This window comes from Hordeum vulgare, chromosome 6H, assembly GCF_904849725.1.
Source record: "Hordeum vulgare subsp. vulgare chromosome 6H, MorexV3_pseudomolecules_assembly, whole genome shotgun sequence".
NCBI classification, from domain to species: domain Eukaryota; kingdom Viridiplantae; phylum Streptophyta; class Magnoliopsida; order Poales; family Poaceae; genus Hordeum; species Hordeum vulgare.
Window position 1 is genome coordinate 559,973,133 of NC_058523.1, and position 19,409 is coordinate 559,992,541.

The 19,409-nt window shown below is 44.9% G+C and overlaps 1 pseudogene; it reads left to right on the forward strand.

The window, feature by feature from the left end:
- The first annotated feature begins 14,420 nt into the window (after positions 1-14,420).
- On the forward strand, positions 14,421-17,757 carry LOC123402943 (annotated as a pseudogene).
- Positions 17,758-19,409: the final 1,652 nt, after the last annotated feature.

The window sequence follows — 19,409 nt, forward strand, 5'->3', positions numbered from 1 at the left end:
GACGCCGACGAGAGCGTGGCGCACCATGAACGTGACAGCATGCGGAGGCGGCCGATCGACTTGGCCGGCAGGTAGGAGAAGACCTCCGTGAGGATTTCATTAGGCAAAGCCGCCGCTGCCGTCTCTCGCTGAATTTTTATGGTGTTGGTGACACCCGCGACGGAGCTTTGCTACAAGTACGGACGTTTTACAGTATTCTTACAGGCAAAGCTGAAGTGGATTGTTTTGGTTGATCCTTAGATGAGGCCGGTCCCACCCTGAGAATCAGGGGAGATTAGTGAGAGGGAAAACGTATCAGTCCGTAACCTCCTGTAAAAAAAATCCATAGATCTAGCATTTTTGCCCGCGACGTGGTGTCTAGGCCGAGCCCGGACGTCAAGTACTTTCCGGCGACGATGGATGAAGCAGGAAGCTGCATTTTGGTTCTGCTCCTTGCCACTGTAATCCCGTGGATGTAATTTACGCCGAGATTCATAGGCCGCGTGGCACGATCGACGTTGTATTTTGCTTCATAAATTAAATCCACGGTAGAATTTATATATAGGCCAGGTATTACGCACGCATATACGTATATATATATATACGGCCGTGCTATACATACGACAAAGTGCGTACAATTTTCGTCCGATACTACGTGGCAGCAGTTGGCACACGCGGGAAACAGAAGCTGAATTGTTGCGCACATGGTCCGGGTTCGGGTGTGGGCCCGGGCTGGATCAGACGGTCTCCTTTGTTTTTCTACGCCCCCACCTTCTAAACAGTAAAATGCAATTTTCTTTAGAAAGCAAGCTGCCTTATCCCCTTCGCTTGTGCTGGACTGGAGGGAGTCTTCTAGTAGTTGTTAGTTCTTCCATTGCTCGATTTGATACCAATCCGTACAAATATTTCACTAGAGTGAGATCCTAGCGACATCAGGCCAGCAACCCTAACGATTGAGCTGCGACCAATTCATGGTTTCTTCCCAGGGATGGAGCTAGCAGGCCAAGTTTCTTATGACACCTCAGAAATCTGGCTTTGCTTGGACTTATTGGATGATTGTGGTCAACTGTCACAGAATTAATGCAAAACTTATCTCCACGTCGAGAGAAATTAGTCTTAGCTGGACACTGCATCCTTGTCGATGGGTTAGGTTTAAATGAGTTCTTTGATGAGTATTGAGCCTTGCCTTGTCTGCTACAAGCAAGAGTAAAATAAGTAAGCTTGTTGTCTTCATCGTATCTGGTAGTTCTTCTTACTACACCAAACCCCTTCTTTTTTGCATAGCCTTTGTAGAACCTAACAGCAGCATCCTGGCTATCAAACATGAGCCCCTTCTTAGGTTCCAACATCATGATTGGTTCTACTTGTTGGTCCTCCAAATGGTCACCAATCTCCTCCACAAAGAAAACATCTTCATCATCCCCGTCAAATATCATGTTCTGTTCCGCCACTTCATCTGAAGTTAAATTTGGCTCCATCATCTATGTAAAGTTGCCAACAACAAGAACAGATCAATGGTGATCATACACCCGCCATAGCGCCGTAAGAAGAAATAATCTAGAACAAATTAGATCTAAACAATACAAAAGATACACACCTCTGATTTGTTGCTAGTCCTGATTGTTTGCCCTCTTTGTACCGCTGCAGATTACATCGGAATGAGATAGATTTATAGATCAGCAGGGAAGAACTGGTGAAGAAGAAGGCATGTAAAAGATTTGATTTCAACAATGTAAAAGATACTCACCTCGTACTGTTGGCTGGACCTGATTGTTTGCCCTTCTGATTGAACTTCTTTGTACTGGTGCAGATCACATGTGGATGAGGCGGGTTTGCAGATTGGCAGAGAAGAGATGATAAGGAAGATGAGCCATCATGGAAAGAGGAGGAGACGTGAAAAGTTACAGAGGGAAGAGGTGGAATCGTGGACAAGTTTTCATGGATTTAGGGCGGAGTAATACGGGCTTTGGGTTTGGGCTGGACCATGAGTCACAGGAAGGCGGGAAGGTGTAAGTACCACGATACGATGGAAGGATCGTACAGTTATCGGACGTGAAACATCGTACGTGAAGCAATTTCGATATATATATACCACGAGCTGCTAGCTAGCTAGACACCTAAAACAATACTACTCGATCGGTTGCTACCTAATCTAATACTCGATCCATATATATATACTTCCATGCTTAGTTACCAACCTGGGCACGTATGTATACCGACATCGGGAGGCAAGCAGAATCCACACGTAGTACGCAGGTTTATGGTAAATCAATCAATGACTCTACCAATGTAAGTTGGAAAGTACATGGACGTACGTGACATAACCGATCATGCTGCAATTTTGCAAGTCCAAATTGAAACCACATATCCACAAATGTCATAAATTTCAACCAAAGCTTGCGGAGGAAAATATACATATCTACAATGTTACGTAAAAAAACATCTAAAATATTGTAAAATTCACAGCTTAGTCAGAAGCATTAGCACATGCTTGCATTGTTATTCTCCGAGTCGCAACCCAACCCAGTTTGATCTGCAAAGAATGTTGGGGAACGTCGCATGGGAAATAAAAAATTTCCTACGCGCACGAAGACCTATCATGGTGATGTCCATCTACGAGAGGGGATATTCGATCTACGTACCCTTGTAGACCGTATAGCAGAAGCGTTAGTGAACGCCGTTGATGTAGTGGAACGTCCTAACGTCCCTCGATCGGCCCCGCGAACCGTCCCGCGATCAGTCCCACGATCTAGTGCCGAACGGACGACGCCTCCGCGTTCAGCACACGTACAGCTCGACGATGATCTCGGCCTTCTTGATCCAGCAAGAGAGACGGAGAGGTGGATGAGTTCTCCGGCAGCGTGACGGCGCTCCGGAGGTTGGTGATGATCTCGTCTCAGCAGGGCTCCGCCCGAGCTCCGCAAAAACGCGATCTACAGGTAAAACCGTGGAGATATGTGGTCGGGCTGCCGTGGCAAAGTTGTCTCAAATCAGCCCTAAAACCTCCGTATATATAGGGGGAGGAGGGGGAGCCTTGCTTTGGGGTCCAAGGACCCCCAAGGGGGTCGACCGAGCCAAGGGGGGCAACCCTCCCCTTCCAAACCGAGTCCAACTAGGTTTGGAAGGAGGAGTCCTTCCCCCTTTTCCCACCTCCTCTTTTTTTTTCTTTTCTCTTTGATTTCTTTCTATGGCGCATAGGGCCTTCTTGGACTGTCCCACCAGCCCACTAAGGGCTGGTGCGCCACCCCAAGGCCTATGGGCTTCCCCGGGGTGGGTTCCCCCCCCCCCCGGTGAACACCCGGAACCCATTCGTCATTCCCGGTACATTCCCGGTAACTCCGAAAACCTTCCGGTAATCAAATGAGGTCATCCTATATATCAATCTTCGTTTCCGGACCATTCCGAAAACCCTCGTGACGTCCGTGATCTCATACGGGACTCCGAACAACATTCGGTAACCAACCATATAACTCAAATACGCATAAAACAACGTCGAACCTTAAGTGTGCAGACCCTGCGGGTTCGAGAACTATGTAGACATGACCCGAGAGACTCCTCGGTCAATATCCAATAGCGGGACCTGGATGCCCATATTGGATCCTACATATTCTACGAAGATCTTATCGTTCGAACCTCAGTGCCAAGGATTCATATAATCCCGTATGTCATTTCCTTTGTCCTTCGGTATGTTACTTGCCCGAGGTTCAATCGTCAGTATCCGTATACCTATTTCAATCTCGTTTACCGGCAAGTCTCTTTACTCGTTTCGTAATACAAGATCCCGCAACTTACACTAAGTCACATTGCTTGCAAGGCTTGTGTGTGATGTTGTATTACCGGGTGGGCCCCGAGATACCTCTCCGTTACACGGAGTGATAAATCCCAGTCTCGATCCATACTAACTCAACGAACACCTTCGGAGATACCTGTAGAGCATCCTTATAGTCACCCAGTTACGTTGCGACGTTTGATACACACAAAGTATTCCTCCGGTGTCAGTGAGTTATATGATCTCATGGTCATAGGAACAAATACTTGACACGCAGAAAACAGTAGCAACGAAATGACACGATCAACATGCTACGTCTATTAGTTTGGGTCTAGTCCATCACGTGATTATCCTAATGACGTGATCCAGTTATCAAGCAACAACACATTTGTTCATAATCAGAAGACACTGACTATCTTTGATCAACTGGCTAGCCAACTAAAGGCTTGCTAGGGACAGTGTTTTGTCTATGTATCCACACATGTATATAAGTCTTCATTCAATACAATTATAGCATGGATAATAAACGATTATCTTGATACAGGAATTATAATAATAACTATATTTATTATTGCCTCTAGGGCATAATTCCAACAGTCTCCCACTTGTACTAGAGTCAATAATCTAGCCCTCACATCATCATGCGAATTACATTGTAATAAATCTAACACCCATACAGTTCTGGTGTTGATCATGCTTTGCCCGTGGAAGAGGTTTAGTCAGCGGGTCTGCTACATTCAGATCCGTGTGCACTTTGCATATGTTCACGTCCTCCCCTTCGACGTAGTCGCGGATTAGGTTGAAGCGTCGTTTGATGTGTCTGGACTTCTTGTGAAACCGTGGTTCCTTTGCTAGGGCAATGGCACCCGTGTTGTCACAGAACAAGGTTATTGGATTCAGTGCGCTTGGCACCAATCCAAGATCCGTCATGAACTGCTTCATCCAGACACCTTCCTTAGCCGCCTCCGAGGCAGCCATGTACTCCGATTCACATGTAGAATCTGCTACGACGCTCAGCTTGGAACTGCACCAGCTTACCGCACCCCCATTAAGAATAAATACGTATCCGGTTTGCGACTTAGAGTCGTCCGGATCTGTGTCAAAGCTTGCATCGACGTAACCTTTTACGGTGAGCTCTTCGTCACCTCCATACACGAGAAACATCTCCTTAGTCCTTTTCAGGTACTTCAGGATATTCTTGACCGCCGTCCAGTGATCCACTCCTGGATTACTCTGGAACCTACCTGCCATACTTATGGCCAGGCTAACGCCCGGTCTAGTGCAAAGCATTGCATACATGATAAAACCTATGGCTGAAGCATAGGGGACGGTGCTCATATGCTCTCTATCCTCATCAGTTGCTGGGCACTGAGTCTTACTCAATCTCGTACCTTGTAAAACTGGCAAGAACCCTTTCTTGGACCGTTCCATTTTGAACCTCTTCAAAACTTTATCAAGGTATGTGCTTTGTGAAAGTCCTATCAGGCGTTTTGATCTATCCCTGTAGATCTTAATGTCTAGAATGTAAGCAGCTTCTCCTAGGTCCTTCATAGAGAAACTTTTATTCAAGTAATCCTTTATGCTCTCCAAAAACTCTACGTTGTTTCCAATCAGCAATATGTCATCCACATATAATATTAGAAACGCCACAGAGCTCCCACTCACTTTCTTATAAATACAAGATTCTCCAACCACTTGTATAAACCCAAATGCTTTGATCACCTCATCAAAGCGTTTGTTCCAACTCCGAGATGCTTGCACCAGTCCATAAATGGATCGCTGGAGCTTGCACACCTTGTTAGCATTCTTAGGATCGACAAAACCTTCGGGTTGCATCATATACAACTCTTCCTTAAGGAAACCGTTAAGGAACGCCGTTTTGACATCCATCTGCCAGATTTTCATAATCGAAAAATGCAGCTATTGCTAACAAGATTCTGACGAACTTAAGCATCGCTACGGGTGAGAAAGTCTCATCGTAGTCAACTCCTTGAACTTGTGAAAAACCCTTTGCCACAAGTCGAGCTTTATAAACGGCCACATTGCCGTCAGCGTCCGTCTTCCTCTTAAAGATCCATTTGTTCTGAATAGCCTTGCGGCCCTCAGGTAGTACTTCCAAAGTCCACACTTTGTTCTCATACATGGATCCTATCTCGGACTTCATGGCTTCTAGCCATTTGTTGGAATCTGGGCCCACCATTGCTTCTTCATAATTTACAGGTTCATTGTTGTCTAACAACATGATTGACAAGACGGGATTACCGTACCACTCTGGAGCAACACATGGTCTCGTCGACCTGCGTGGTTCGACAGAAACTTGAACCGTAGTTTCATGATCATCATCATTAACTTCCTCCTCAACCGGCGTCTCAACGACAGAGGTCTCCCCTTGCCCTGCGCCACCATCTAGAGGGATGAGAGGTTCGACAACCTCATCAAGTTCTATCTTCCTCCCACTCAATTCTCTCGAGAGAAACTCCTTCTCGAGAAAAGCTCCGTTTTTAGCAACAAACACTTTGCCCTCGGATTTGAGATAGAAGGTGTACCCAACTATCTCTTTTGGGTAACCTATGAAGATGCACTTTTCCGCTTTGGGTTCCAGCTTTTCAGGCTGAAGCTTTTTGACATAAGCATCACATCCCCAAACTTTAAGAAATGACAACTTTGGCCTTTTGCCATACCACAGTTCGTATGGTGTCGTCTCAACGGATTTTGATGGTGCCCTATTTAAAGTGAATGCAGCTGTTTCTAATGCATAACCCCAAAACGATAACGGCAAATCGGTAAGAGACATCATAGATCGCACCATCTCTAATAAAGTACGATTTCGACGTTCGGGCACACCATTACGCTGTGGTGTTCCAGGTGGTGTCAACTGTGAAACAATTCCACATTGTCTTAAGTGAGCACCAAACTCGAAACTCAGATATTCACCCCCACGATCAGACCGTAGGAACTTGATCTTCTTGTTACAATGATTTTCAACTTCACTCTGAAATTGCTTGAACTTTTCAAATGTTTCAGACTTGTGCTTCATTAAGTAGACATAACCATATCTACTCAAATCGTCAGTGAAGGTGAGAAAATAACGATATCCGCCGCGTGCCTCTACGCTCATCGGACCACACACATCGGTATGTATGATTTCCAACAAGTCACTTGCACGCTCCATTGTTCCGGAGAACGGAGTTTTAGTCATCTTGCCCATGAGGCATGGTTCGCGCATGTCAAGTGAATCAAAGTCAAGTGACTCCAAAAGTCCATCGGCATGGAGTTTCTTCATGCGCTTTACACCAATATGACCTAAGCGGCAGTGCCATAAAAATATGGCGCTATCATTGTTAACTCTAACTCTTTTGGTCTCAATGTTATGTATGTGTGTATCGCTATCAAGATTCAATATGAACAATCCTCTCACATTGGGTGCATGACCATAAAAGACGTTACTCATAGAAATAGAACAACCATTATTCTCTGACTTAAAAGAGTAACCGTCTCGCAATAAACAAGATCCAGATATAATGTTCATGCTCAACGCAGGCACTAAATAACAATGATTCAAGTTCATAACTAATCCTGATGGTAACTGAAGTGAAACTGTGCCGACGGCGATTGCATCAACCTTGGAACCATTTCCTACGCGCATCGTCACTTCATCTTTCGCCAGCCTTCGTCTATTCCGCAGTTCCTGTTTCGAGTTGCAAATATGAGCAACAGAACCGGTATCGAATACCCAGGCACTACTACGAGAGCCGGTTAAGTACACATCAATAACATGTATATCAAATATACCTGATTTTTCTTTGGCCGCCTTCTTATCAGCCAGATACTTGGGGCAATTGCGCTTCCAGTGACCCATACCCTTGCAATAGTAACACTCTGTTTCAGGCTTAGGTCCAGCTTTGGGTTTCTTCGTCGGATTGGCAACAGGCTTGCCTCTCTTCTTTGAATTACCCTTCTTGCCTTTGCCATTTCTCTTGAAACTAGTGGTCTTATTCACCATCAACACTTGATGCTCTTTACGTAGTTCAGACTCTGCGACTTTCAGCATCGCAAACAACTCGCCCGGAGACTTGTTCATCCCTTGCATGTTGTAGTTCAACACAAAGCCTTTATAGCTTGGCGGCGGTGATTGAAGGATTCTGTCAGTGATAGCTTCTTGCGGGAGTTCAATCCCGAGCTCAGCTAGATGGTTTGAGTACCTAGACATTTTGAGCACATGTTCACTGGCAGACGAGTTCTCCTCCATCTTGCAAGCATAGAATTTATCGGAGGTCTCATACTCTCGATCCGGGCATTCTTCTGAAAGATAAACTTCAACTCCTGGAACATCTCAAATGCTCCATGACGCTCAAAGCGACGTTGAAGTCCCGGTTCTAAGCCATACAAGACTGCACATTGAACTACTGAGTAGTCCTACTTACGTGCTAACCAAGCGTTCTTAACATCCTGGTCAGCCGTAGCGGGTGGTTCATCTCCTAGCGCAGCATTAATGACATAATCCTTCTTCCCAGCTTGTAAGATTAGCTTAAGATTACGAGCCCAGTCTAGAAAGTTGCTTCCATCATCTTTCAACTTAGCTTTCTCTAGGAACGTATTAAAATTCAGGGTGACTGTCGCGTGAGCCATGATCTACAACACAAATATATTCAAAGTGGACTTAGACTATGTTCAAGATAATTAGAGTTTAACTTAATCAAATTACTCGCTAAACTCCCACTCAAAAAGTACATCTCTCTAGTCATTTGAGTGGTTCATGATCCACTTACACTAGCTCAAGTCCGATCATCACGTGAGTTGAGTATAGTTTCAGTGGTAAGCATCCCTATGCTAATCATATCATCTATATGATTCATGATCGACCTTTCGGTCTCATGTGTTCCGAGGCCATGTCTGCACATGCTAGGCTCGTCAAGCTTAACCCGAGTGTTCCGCGTGCGCAACTGTTTTGCACCCGTTGTATGTGAACCTTGAGTCTATCACACCCGATCATCACGTGGTGTCTCAAAACGGCGAACTGTAGCAACGGTGCACAGTCGGGGAGAACACAATTTCGTCTTGAAATTTTAGTGAGAGATCACCTCATAATGCTACCGTCGTTCTAAGCAAAATAAGGTGCATAAAAGGATTAACATCACATGCAATTCATAAGTGACATGATATGGCCATCATCGCGTTCTCCTTGATCTCCATCACCAAAGCACCGACACGATCTTCTTGTCACCGGCGCCACACCATGATCTCCATCAACGTGTCGCCATCGGGGTTGTCGTGCTACTCATGCTATTACTACTAAAGCTACATCCTAGCAAAATAGTAAACGCATCTGCAAGCACAAACGTTAGTATAAAGACAACCCTATGGCTCCTGCCGGTTGCTGTACCATCGACGTGCAAGTCGATATTATCTATTACAACATGATCATCTCATACATCCAATATATCACATCACATCGTTGGCCATATCACATCACAAGCATACCCTGCAAAAACAAGTTAGACGTCCTCTAATTTTGTTGTTGCATGTTTTACGTGGTGACCATGGGTATCTAGTAGGATCGCATCTTACTTACGCAAACACCACAACGGTGATATATGAGTTGCTATTTAACCTCATTCAAGGACCTCCTCGGTCAATTTCGATTCAACTAAAGTTGGAGAAACTGACACTTGCCAGTCATCTTTGAGCAACGGGGTTACTCGTAGCGATGAAACCAGTCTCTCGTAAGCGTACGAGTAATGTCGGTCCAAGCCGCTTCAATCCAACAATACCGCAGAATCAAGAAAAGACTAAGAAGGGCAGCAAAACGCACATCACCGCCCATAAAAAATTTTGTGTTCTACTCGAGAAGACATCTACGCATGAACCTAGCTCATGATGCCACTGTTGGGGAACGTCGCATGGGAAACAAAAAATTTCCTACGCGCACGAAGACCTATCATGGTGATGTCCATTTACGAGAGGGGATATTCGATCTACGTACCCCTGTAGACCGTACAGCAGAAGCGTTAGTGAACGCGGTTGATGTAGTGGAACGTCCTCACGTCCCTCTATCCGCCCCGCGAACCGTTCCGCGATCAGTCCCACGATCTAGTGTCGAACGGACGGCACCTCCGCGTTCAGCACACGTACAACTCGACGATGATCTCGGCCTTCTTGATCCAGCAAGAGAGACGGAGAGGTAGATGAGTTCTCCGGCAGCGTGACGGCGCTCCGGAGGTTGGTGATGATCTCGTCTCAGCAGGGCTCCGCCCGAGCTCCGCAGAAACGCGATCTAGAGGTAAAACCGTGGAGATATGTGGTCGGGCTGCCGTGGCAAAGTTGTCTCAAATCAGCCCTAAAACCTCCGTATATATAGGGGGAGGAGGGGGAGCCTTGCTTTGGGGTCCAAGGACGCCCAAGGGGGTCGGCCGAGCCAAGGGGGGCAACCCTCCCCTTCCAAACCGAGTCCAACTAGGTTTGGAAGGAGGAGTCCTTCCCCCTTTTCCCACCTCCTCTTTTTTTTCTTTTCTCTTTGATTTTCTTTCTATGGCGCATAGGGCCTTCTTGGGATGTCCCACCAGCCCACTAAGGGCTGGTGCGCCACCCCCAAGGCCTATGGGCTTCCCCGGGGTCGGTTGCCCCCCCCCCCCCGGTGAACACCCGGAACCCATTCGTCATTCCCGGTACATTCCCGGTAACTCCGAAAACCTTCCGGTAATCAAATGAGGTCATCCTATATATCAATCTTCGTTTCCGGACCATTCCGAAAACCCTCGTGACGTCCGTGATCTCATCTGGGACTCCGAACAACATTCGGTAACCAACCATATAACTCAAATACGCATAAAACAACATCGAACCTTAAGTGTGCAGACCCTGCGGGTTCGAGAACTATGTAGACATGACCCGAGAGACTCCTCGGTCAATATCCAATAGCGGGACCTGGATGCCCATATTGGATCCTACATATTCTACGAAGATCTTATCGTTTGAACCTCAGTGCCAAGGATTCATATAATCTCGTATGTCATTCCCTTTGTCCTTCGGTATGTTACTTGCCCGAGATTCGATCGTCAGTATCCGTATACCTATTTCAATCTCGTTTATCGGCAAGTCTCTTTACTCGTTCCGTAATACAAGATCCCGCAACTTACACTAAGTCACATTGCTTGCAAGGCTTGTGTGTGATGTTGTATTACCGAGTGGGCCCCGAGATACCTCTCCGTCACACGGAGTGACAAATCCGAGTCTCGATCCATACTAACTCAACGAACACCTTCGGAGATACCTGTTATGTTGCGACGTTTGATACACACAAAGTATTCCTCCGGTGTGAGTGAGTTATATGATCTCATGGTCATAGGAACAAATACTTGACACGCAGAAAACAGTAGCAACAAAATGACACGATCAACATGCTACGTCTATTAGTTTGGGTCTAGTCCATCACGTGATTCTCCTAATGACGTGATCCAGTTATCAAGCAACAACACATTTGTTCATAATCAGAAGACACTGACTATCTTTGATCAACTGGCTAGCCAACTAAAGGCTTGCTAGGGACAGTGTTTTGTCTATGTATCCACACATGTATATAAGTCTTCATTCAATACAATTATAGCATGGATAATAAACGATTATCTTGATACAGGAATTATAATAATAACTATATTTATTATTGCCTCTAGCGCATAATTCCAACAAAGAATGTGAAGCTCTGAGATTAAGTTGTTGTCACCACATCCCATGGCATGATTGCACGTGAAGCCCTGAGAATAAAATGTTGTCACCACATCCCATGGCATGATTGCACATGAAGCTTCGAGAATAAATTGTCCTCGCGTTGAGACCATGACATTCCCGAGAAGATACAAGAGATGAAAACGTAAAGGTCGTAACGTGCACTCCCATCGATGTTGTCCTCGAGATCACTATGCTTGTTGAAGGAAGTTATCCATCAATGGAATATTTTTCTTCAGGTTTATATGTATTTAAACTTAATAAACTCTTGTCTAATTTCAAAATCTAGTCATGTTTAGAAAATTAAAGTACCTTTTAGAATCAAGGTATTCATGTGATTCGTTTACAATGATATGGTTCTTACAACAACATTAATCAAACCCCACTAGTAAACAAGTAGCATAAAAAAAGAAAAAGAAAAAGATCGACTGGGGAACAACTATCCCCTCAATTGCGCATCGCCTCATCCAATTGGCACGGGGCTCTCCTCAAATAATCCTAAACTAGGATTATTGTCGTCCTGATAGTTGCTGGCGCAACTATGTAGTTACGTCATTGAATGAATTCTATATACAAGACTTATAGTTGTCCTTCTATAAATTAAGACCGCACTTGCTAATCTTTGTGGCATTGTTATTCATGACTCTATAATTGTCAACCTAGAGAGTAACAACACTCAAACATTGGTTTATCTATCAGTGTGAGCAAACAAGATTTTTTTCATGAGTTTTGTTCTTTTGGAATATTTTTCTATTACATGCTCGATCTTGTTATTCATTTCTTGGGATCATTTATTGATCTACTGCATCATTAACAAGAGCTTGGGTATTGCTTCTAGGATTCTACGGATTTTCTCCCATAACCTCTCGAAGTGACGCAATGCTGCAATCTTCAACCATGAAAATAAAACTGTCATCACTGATAGACTCCTCCTATGATCTCAGAGGTACCAACAAAATGCAGCTCACAAATATCTTTTTGTGAATTGGGTCGTGATATTCTTACATTTAGCTACTCATATATATGCCATTTTCATGTTTTAGACGTATTTTTTTTCCATATTCTAGAGACGGATATGATGATTAGACGATCAAGCACTTGATTTCTAATACTAGCAATTCTGTATCTCGAACTTCTAATACTGACAATTTTGGTTCATTGTCGAGCACTGAGACTATTTATATGGTGATGGCTGCAGCATAACCATCAGTTGAAGTACATATGTACAAGGCTACGACTGGTGCCTGGCCCGTAATTATCTAAAATTTTGAACGTTGGTGTTCTTCAATACCACTGTGATCTAGTCATCGATGTGAAGCTACATTGATCCATAATATTTCTTGTTATTTGCATCTCATATGTTGCTTTGAAAAACATGAGAAACCTGACCAGAGATGCTAGCAATGATTTATGTTCAAAGATGGAACATAGATTCGAGACTTGTGAAGGGAGAAGAGACAATTAGTGATGAACAAAATTCCAAATCCTTTTATTAAAAATAGTGATGTATGTCATCCATGAGGGTACTATATTTTTTGTTTGACACATTTAATATGAGCCAGTAGAATACTTATGCCAGTGTGTTAGCTAATTGTTGTGTTAGCTGAGATGACACTGTTTTCGATTATTTTAGCTAGCTATGTCATTAGCATCTTAATTTCTTTTCAAAAGCCCGTAGCCACACACAAGCGTAGAATCCATTATCAACTTTTAATTTGTTTTAAAAGCCCGTGACAACGCACGGGCGTTCTACTAATAGTACTAGTTGACCGGTTGCTAGTTATGTCGTATACGTGTTTAACTACAACACACCCCGCCCTTCGTCACCTTTTAGGGTGCAAAATCAGAATCCGTGTCCACGTAGGTTTCTGGTGTACTTACTAGATGTAAATCTAGCAAGGAACAACGACTCTAAACCTAGCTACACCAAATGTTATCCAGATTGAAACATACGGTGCATAAATGGCTACCAAATCCAAATACCGCCTCAGTTTCAAAATAAGTGAACAATGATTCTAGTTCAAATTTAAACTGAAACCATTGATAACTTATATTGAAACGGAGGGAGTATTTTGAATTTTTCTTGATATTTTGTGAGGCGTGCATGTGCATGGACATGACATAACCTATTATGCTGCAATTTTGCAAGTCAAATTTCAACCACTGATCGATCAAGAAACATATTGAAACTCAACAAAGTTGGCACATAAAAATATGAAAAATATCTACATCGACCAAATATTGTTCGATAAATCAGGAATTTGTCCTCGCAGGAGCCGCTCTCTCGCCTCTCGGCATTGCTTCTAGCATGGCCGTGCGCCGCCGAAGCAACAATATAAAATGGCCAGCTTATTAGTATTAACAAGCATACTAAGGCTGCTCTCAATGCTCCACTTTGAATAGGTGCTAAGTATGCCAACAAGGTAAAAAAATATCCTATGTGACAATCTAATTAAGAAGAGAGAGAGAAGTTTGGTGTCCTCGGAAGGAAACGGTGCTACTCACGGGAATCTATGCAAAAACATTAAAAATGAAGGAAACTAGGCTATGCATGCAAGACTTTATTTGCTAAATAATTAAATGAGACAACCTTAGCAACAACAAGCTAAGCATCAATGCATTGAAGATTATGATTGCTTAACATATTTAATGTTTTTAGCACCTCACTTAGCACCTTTGCATTGGAGGGAGGCTAATTAGTAAAAATAATAAGGTATGACTAGCAGGATTAGTACTATAGACGACCTGATTATTAAGCACGTGATGGGACGATATTTTTTGACGCTCTGATTATCGTCATCTGAGGCGGCTACGTTCCGACAGCGACGAGCACAAAAGAAACTAAAGACCACAGGAAAGGAAGAAAACAACACACGCAACGCAACGCAACGACGATAAACTAGCTTTTGGAGACTTTCATCGGTTCTGCTAGCAAGCTCGTTCTGCTCCGATGCCATCGCGCCGCGTCGCCGTGATCGGCGCCGGAGCGTCCGGCCTGGTGGCGGCGCGTGAGCTGCGGCGCGAGGGCCATTCCCCCGTCGTCTTAGAGCGCGCGGCGGCCATCGGCGGCACCTGGCCCTACGACGATGAGCACTCGAGCGTCTACGCCTCCCTCCGCGTCAACAGCCCCCGCGAGTGCATGGGCTTCCTCGACTTCCCCTTCGTCGCCGGCACCGAGGGCGACCCGCGCAGGTACCCGGGGCACAGGGAGGTGCTCCGGTACCTCGAAGCGTTCGCGGCGCGGTTCGATCTCCATGGGCTGGTCCGGCTCCAGACGGAGGTGGTCAGCGTCCGCCGCAGGGCTGTTGCCGCGGCCGGATGGAGTGTCTCCTACCGCTCGAAAAAGCTCGCCGGCGTCGGCAACGAGGTGGAGGAGGAGGTGTTCGACGCTGTGGTCGTCTGCAACGGCCACTTCGCCGAGCGCCGCCTCGCCGACATCCCCGGTATTTAACCATCCAATTGAACTGCCAAAACGTCTTTATTTAACAAGACTAGTTAAATGTCGATCGCGCTGATGCTATATTTTCCTTTATATATATATATATATATATATATATATATATATATATATATATATATATAAGCTATGGCTTGAGTATAAAAGTAATGCTGGGATGTTGCCTTTTGTGTCATGTTTTCTACTCATAGTGAGTATTTCGACGACGGGCACTTGCAGTGGGTTTTTCTAAACTTGCTTTTCCCTTTGTAGTCTCCTTCAAGTTTAGTCGGATAGTTTTTTTAGACAAGGAGGGTCATCTCCGGCCTCTGCATCAATCGATGCATGCATTGTATTTCCATTATAAAAGTAATGAAAGGGGTCATGCCCGGTTTAAAGAAAAAAATGACTTTATTTTTAGGAGCAAAGGGTGTAGTTATTTGAAATGGTTATGGATGGAGTGAGCTGAGCTCAAGCTCAAGGATATATCACACTTGTTGCAGGCAGAGGGCTGGCCCGGGAAGCAGATGCACAGCCACAGCTATCGTGTCCCAGACCCATTTCACGGGCAGGTGAGGTGAACCATTGTCATCTCATCGACCACCTTCAGTTCTTATCGTCTATTAATATTGATATATTGGTGACTTGATTAATTAGGTTGTAGTGGTAGGAGGATACCGCAGCAGCGGATTTGACATTTCGAGGGAAATTGCTGGCGTCGCCACAGAGGTTCATGTTGCCGATCGCTCGCTACCTTCAACTGATTTCCCGTGTGACACTGCCCGCTGTCACAACCTGTGGTTTCATCCAGTGGTAAAGCACTCTGGCCTTTGCACACATTAATTGATCCTAATTTGCAGCCAATCATATATTGGTTTTGCTAACTCTCACTCGGATGAGAATTAACTAAATATTACTGGACATAAGTTTTTACTATATTACTCCATCCGTTACTAAATATAAGTCTTTTAAGAGATTTCACTAGATGACTACATACAAAACAAAATGAATGAATATACACTCTAAAGTACGTCTACATACATCCATATGTAGTCCTTTAATAAAATCTTTAAAAAGACTTATATTTAAGGACGGATGAAGTATTACTTTACGCTCACATTCATGCAGATCCCCCTTTTGTTTTCTTATGTTTTTTTTTCATAGTTTTCATTTTGAGACAAACAGGAAAAGAACCAGTAAGTATAAAAAAGTCAAGGAAGAAAAAAAATGAATGTCATAGGGTGATGCCACTGTTACACCTCACTCAGCTAAGATCTAAGAGTATTTACAGTTGGATCTCTCAAATGACCCCTCATACATCCGCGGACGCGCCCGGTCAATGATCGAACAGGAGAGAAAAGAAAAAGAAAAAGTGACCCAACCAGACCCCCATATCGTCCCTATATGCCTGAGCTGTCCGCGAACCCTCATATCCATCTTAAATATGGGGAGGATATGAGGGCTCGCGTACGAGCCAGGGCACGCCTGATCAGTCCGTCACATATGTAGGACGCGACCCCACCCCGAACAACCTTTATATTTTCTTTATTCATTATTTTCTTTCTCTCTCTTCCTCTCCACTAATCACGTGCAAAGTGACCGGACATATGAAAAATAAAATGAAAAGTGTGGCTGCACGGACCGGGCGTGTCCGTGGACGTTTGAGGGAACGATTTGCAAGTTCTGACCGTAGATGCTCTAACCACACGCCCACACCCATAATATATACATAATTGCAAAGGAGCAAATTACCATAACCGATTGATGCTTGAAAATTGAAATGCATAAAATGTTTGCAGATCCAGGGTGCCGAGGAAGATGGCGGTGTGGTGTTCCAGGACGGCACTCGGGTGAAGGCGGATGTCATCATCCACTGCACAGGGTATGTACATGGCTACATACATCTTTTCAAATAATTGTTAAGGTGCTTGTTGAAGCATCTCATGTGAATTAAGTTGCCGCCTCTAGTTGTCTTAAATCGTAACTATGTTGGTTTGCTGTTCTAGATACAAGTACAACTACCCATTCCTGACTGACAATGACTGTGTTATCTCTGTCGACGACAATCGCGTGGGCCCGCTATACAAGCATGTTTTCCCACCGCTCTTGGCTCCTCACATCTCATTCATCGGATTGCCCTTCAAGGTCAACAGATGACACCGCTATGTAGCACGCGCTTTTACAGATATGCAAAAGACAATTCCATTGATTTGTATCGAGATCTTTCTCTAGGGTATCCTTTTCCCTATGTTCCAACTCCAAAGCAACTGGGTTGCCGGAGTTCTGTCGGGAAGGATCAAGCTGCCATCACAAGAGGAGATGATGCATGATGTGGCTATAGCTTACTCGGAGTTGGAAGCTCGTGGATGCCCTAAAAGATACACTCATGACCTTGGAGGAGGCACTACGGTATGTATGTGTATATATATATATATATACATATATGCATGTACATGCCCTCGTTCAGTCTTTCAATACATATATACTCTGAGATGATAAATAGACCATGGTTGATGGCCAACTAATGTATTCTTATTTTGCTTTGTGCATTTAGTATGAGTACGATGATTGGCTAGCGGAGCAATGCGGGCAAGAGGGCATAGGCGGGTGGAGGAAAGCGATGTACATTGCGGCGAGGAAGAATGTGGTGAATCGCCCAGGGAGCTACCGGGACGAATGGGACGACAGCCACCTGCTGCCACAGGCGCACCAGGAATTCACCAAGTATTTTTGATTGGTTTATTACCAAGAACTATCGTCCTCCATCTATCTCTATATTATTCAATTTGTTCTAGTTAAAGGTTGTAACTAACTTCATACAAATTCAATAGCTATGCTGTATGCAACAAAACTCATCGCTTAGAAATAAGTAAATAAAATTGAAAAAATGTGTAGCTATAACAGGAAACAAATGATTAGAAAGCTTGTAAGTCAGCTAGAGATTAATATTTTCAATGAAGGTGATGGTTGAGTACTACCCGCTCCGTCTCAATATCTCTATTAATAAAGGAGAATATGCCGTCGTGATGGTTCGACCAACATCCTCGCCTCTGCCATCGCTAGGAAAATAGCCGCAGTCAAAACCTCCCACGATGGAAATATGGGTCTTTTTATGACTTAAAAAACAGAGTTGGGTGAACCAAACTCCCACGGTCCCCCATGCGGCGCTTCCCACGTCACGCGAAATCTCTCCTTCTCTCTTTCCCTCACGATCCCTTAACCATCGTCCCTCAGTGTCGTCCACATCGTCGTCACTGGATCTTACTAAGTAATAACCCCATAGAATCTATCTATATAAAGATAAAGAGGCAATCGTGTCAGGAAGCGGGTTTTTCTTTGGCCAAAAGGTACTTCGAACTTGGAACGAGCATGAAGAGATTAACGAGACTTGTTTCTCTTTTAAGTTTTTCTAGCGGACCAGCCGCGCAAGATCTTTGGTCTTCCCCTGGAACCGATGAAAAAAAGTGGATCGGTTCTTATGTACCCGCTCAGAATGATTCTTCTCTATCTATAATTCATGGCCTATTAGAAGTAGAAGGTGCTTTGGTGCAATTCTTACCGACAGGAAAAGATTACAGTCAGGTTGATAATAGGGTGTCGTCTGATGCTCCAAGGACGGAGTCCCCCACAACCACCTCCCCATCGCCATCCTCTCCCTAGCACTGGGGCACACATGGCACACCCCTTTCGCCGGAGACAGAGGGCGATGGTGTTGGCTCCTCTCGCCACATCGCGTGAGAATCTTGGCCCGCTCCACTATGGCGCCCCATCGAAATCAGACGACACGGGGCAAACGCAACATCCCCCAGAGGAGCAGCCGAAGAAGACATGCTTCATCATCGCTCTCAACAAGGACATCATCAGTATTGGCTGCCTCCGCTGCTCCCCGCTCTACCAGGTCATCGCCGTCTTTGGCATGCACTTGTACAACTGCTTCCTCCACTAGACTTGACGCTGAACAGCGCACTGCCGTCGCCAAGGTTCTTCCCGCTGCTGCCGCCGTACGTGTACGCTGACGGCTCCATTGCGTCTGAGCTTTTCACGGTTGCACCGACGTCTCCACCTTGCCAACGCATACCCTCCCACCGACCGCCCGGTGGTCGTCGACAGCCAGCGACTCGCTCCCGACAGTGCGGGCGTCATGTGCAAGAAGGATTTCAAGCTTCAACACATGCCATGCCGGACACATTAGTAGCCACAGAGTGGGTAGCCAATTGATGGAATTAGGAGAGGAGGCAATCGACGATAGGGATTCTAGGGTCCTTAGCGTGGACGTACACATAGCTTCCGCATGGGATGAAGGAACCGGACGCCGGCTGGGTACGAGCGGCACATGAACGGTCATATCTCACGGTCACGGGCTCATAGCAAGGCTAGGTAGCAAGCGGTAATGACCCTGCCTTTTTGTTCTTGTTACTGTAAGTTAATCCCGTGTCCGTGTGTCTGTGGGTATTCATCTAGGATATCTATTCCTACTCGGTTTGGGTTATGTCCAGCTGAGTA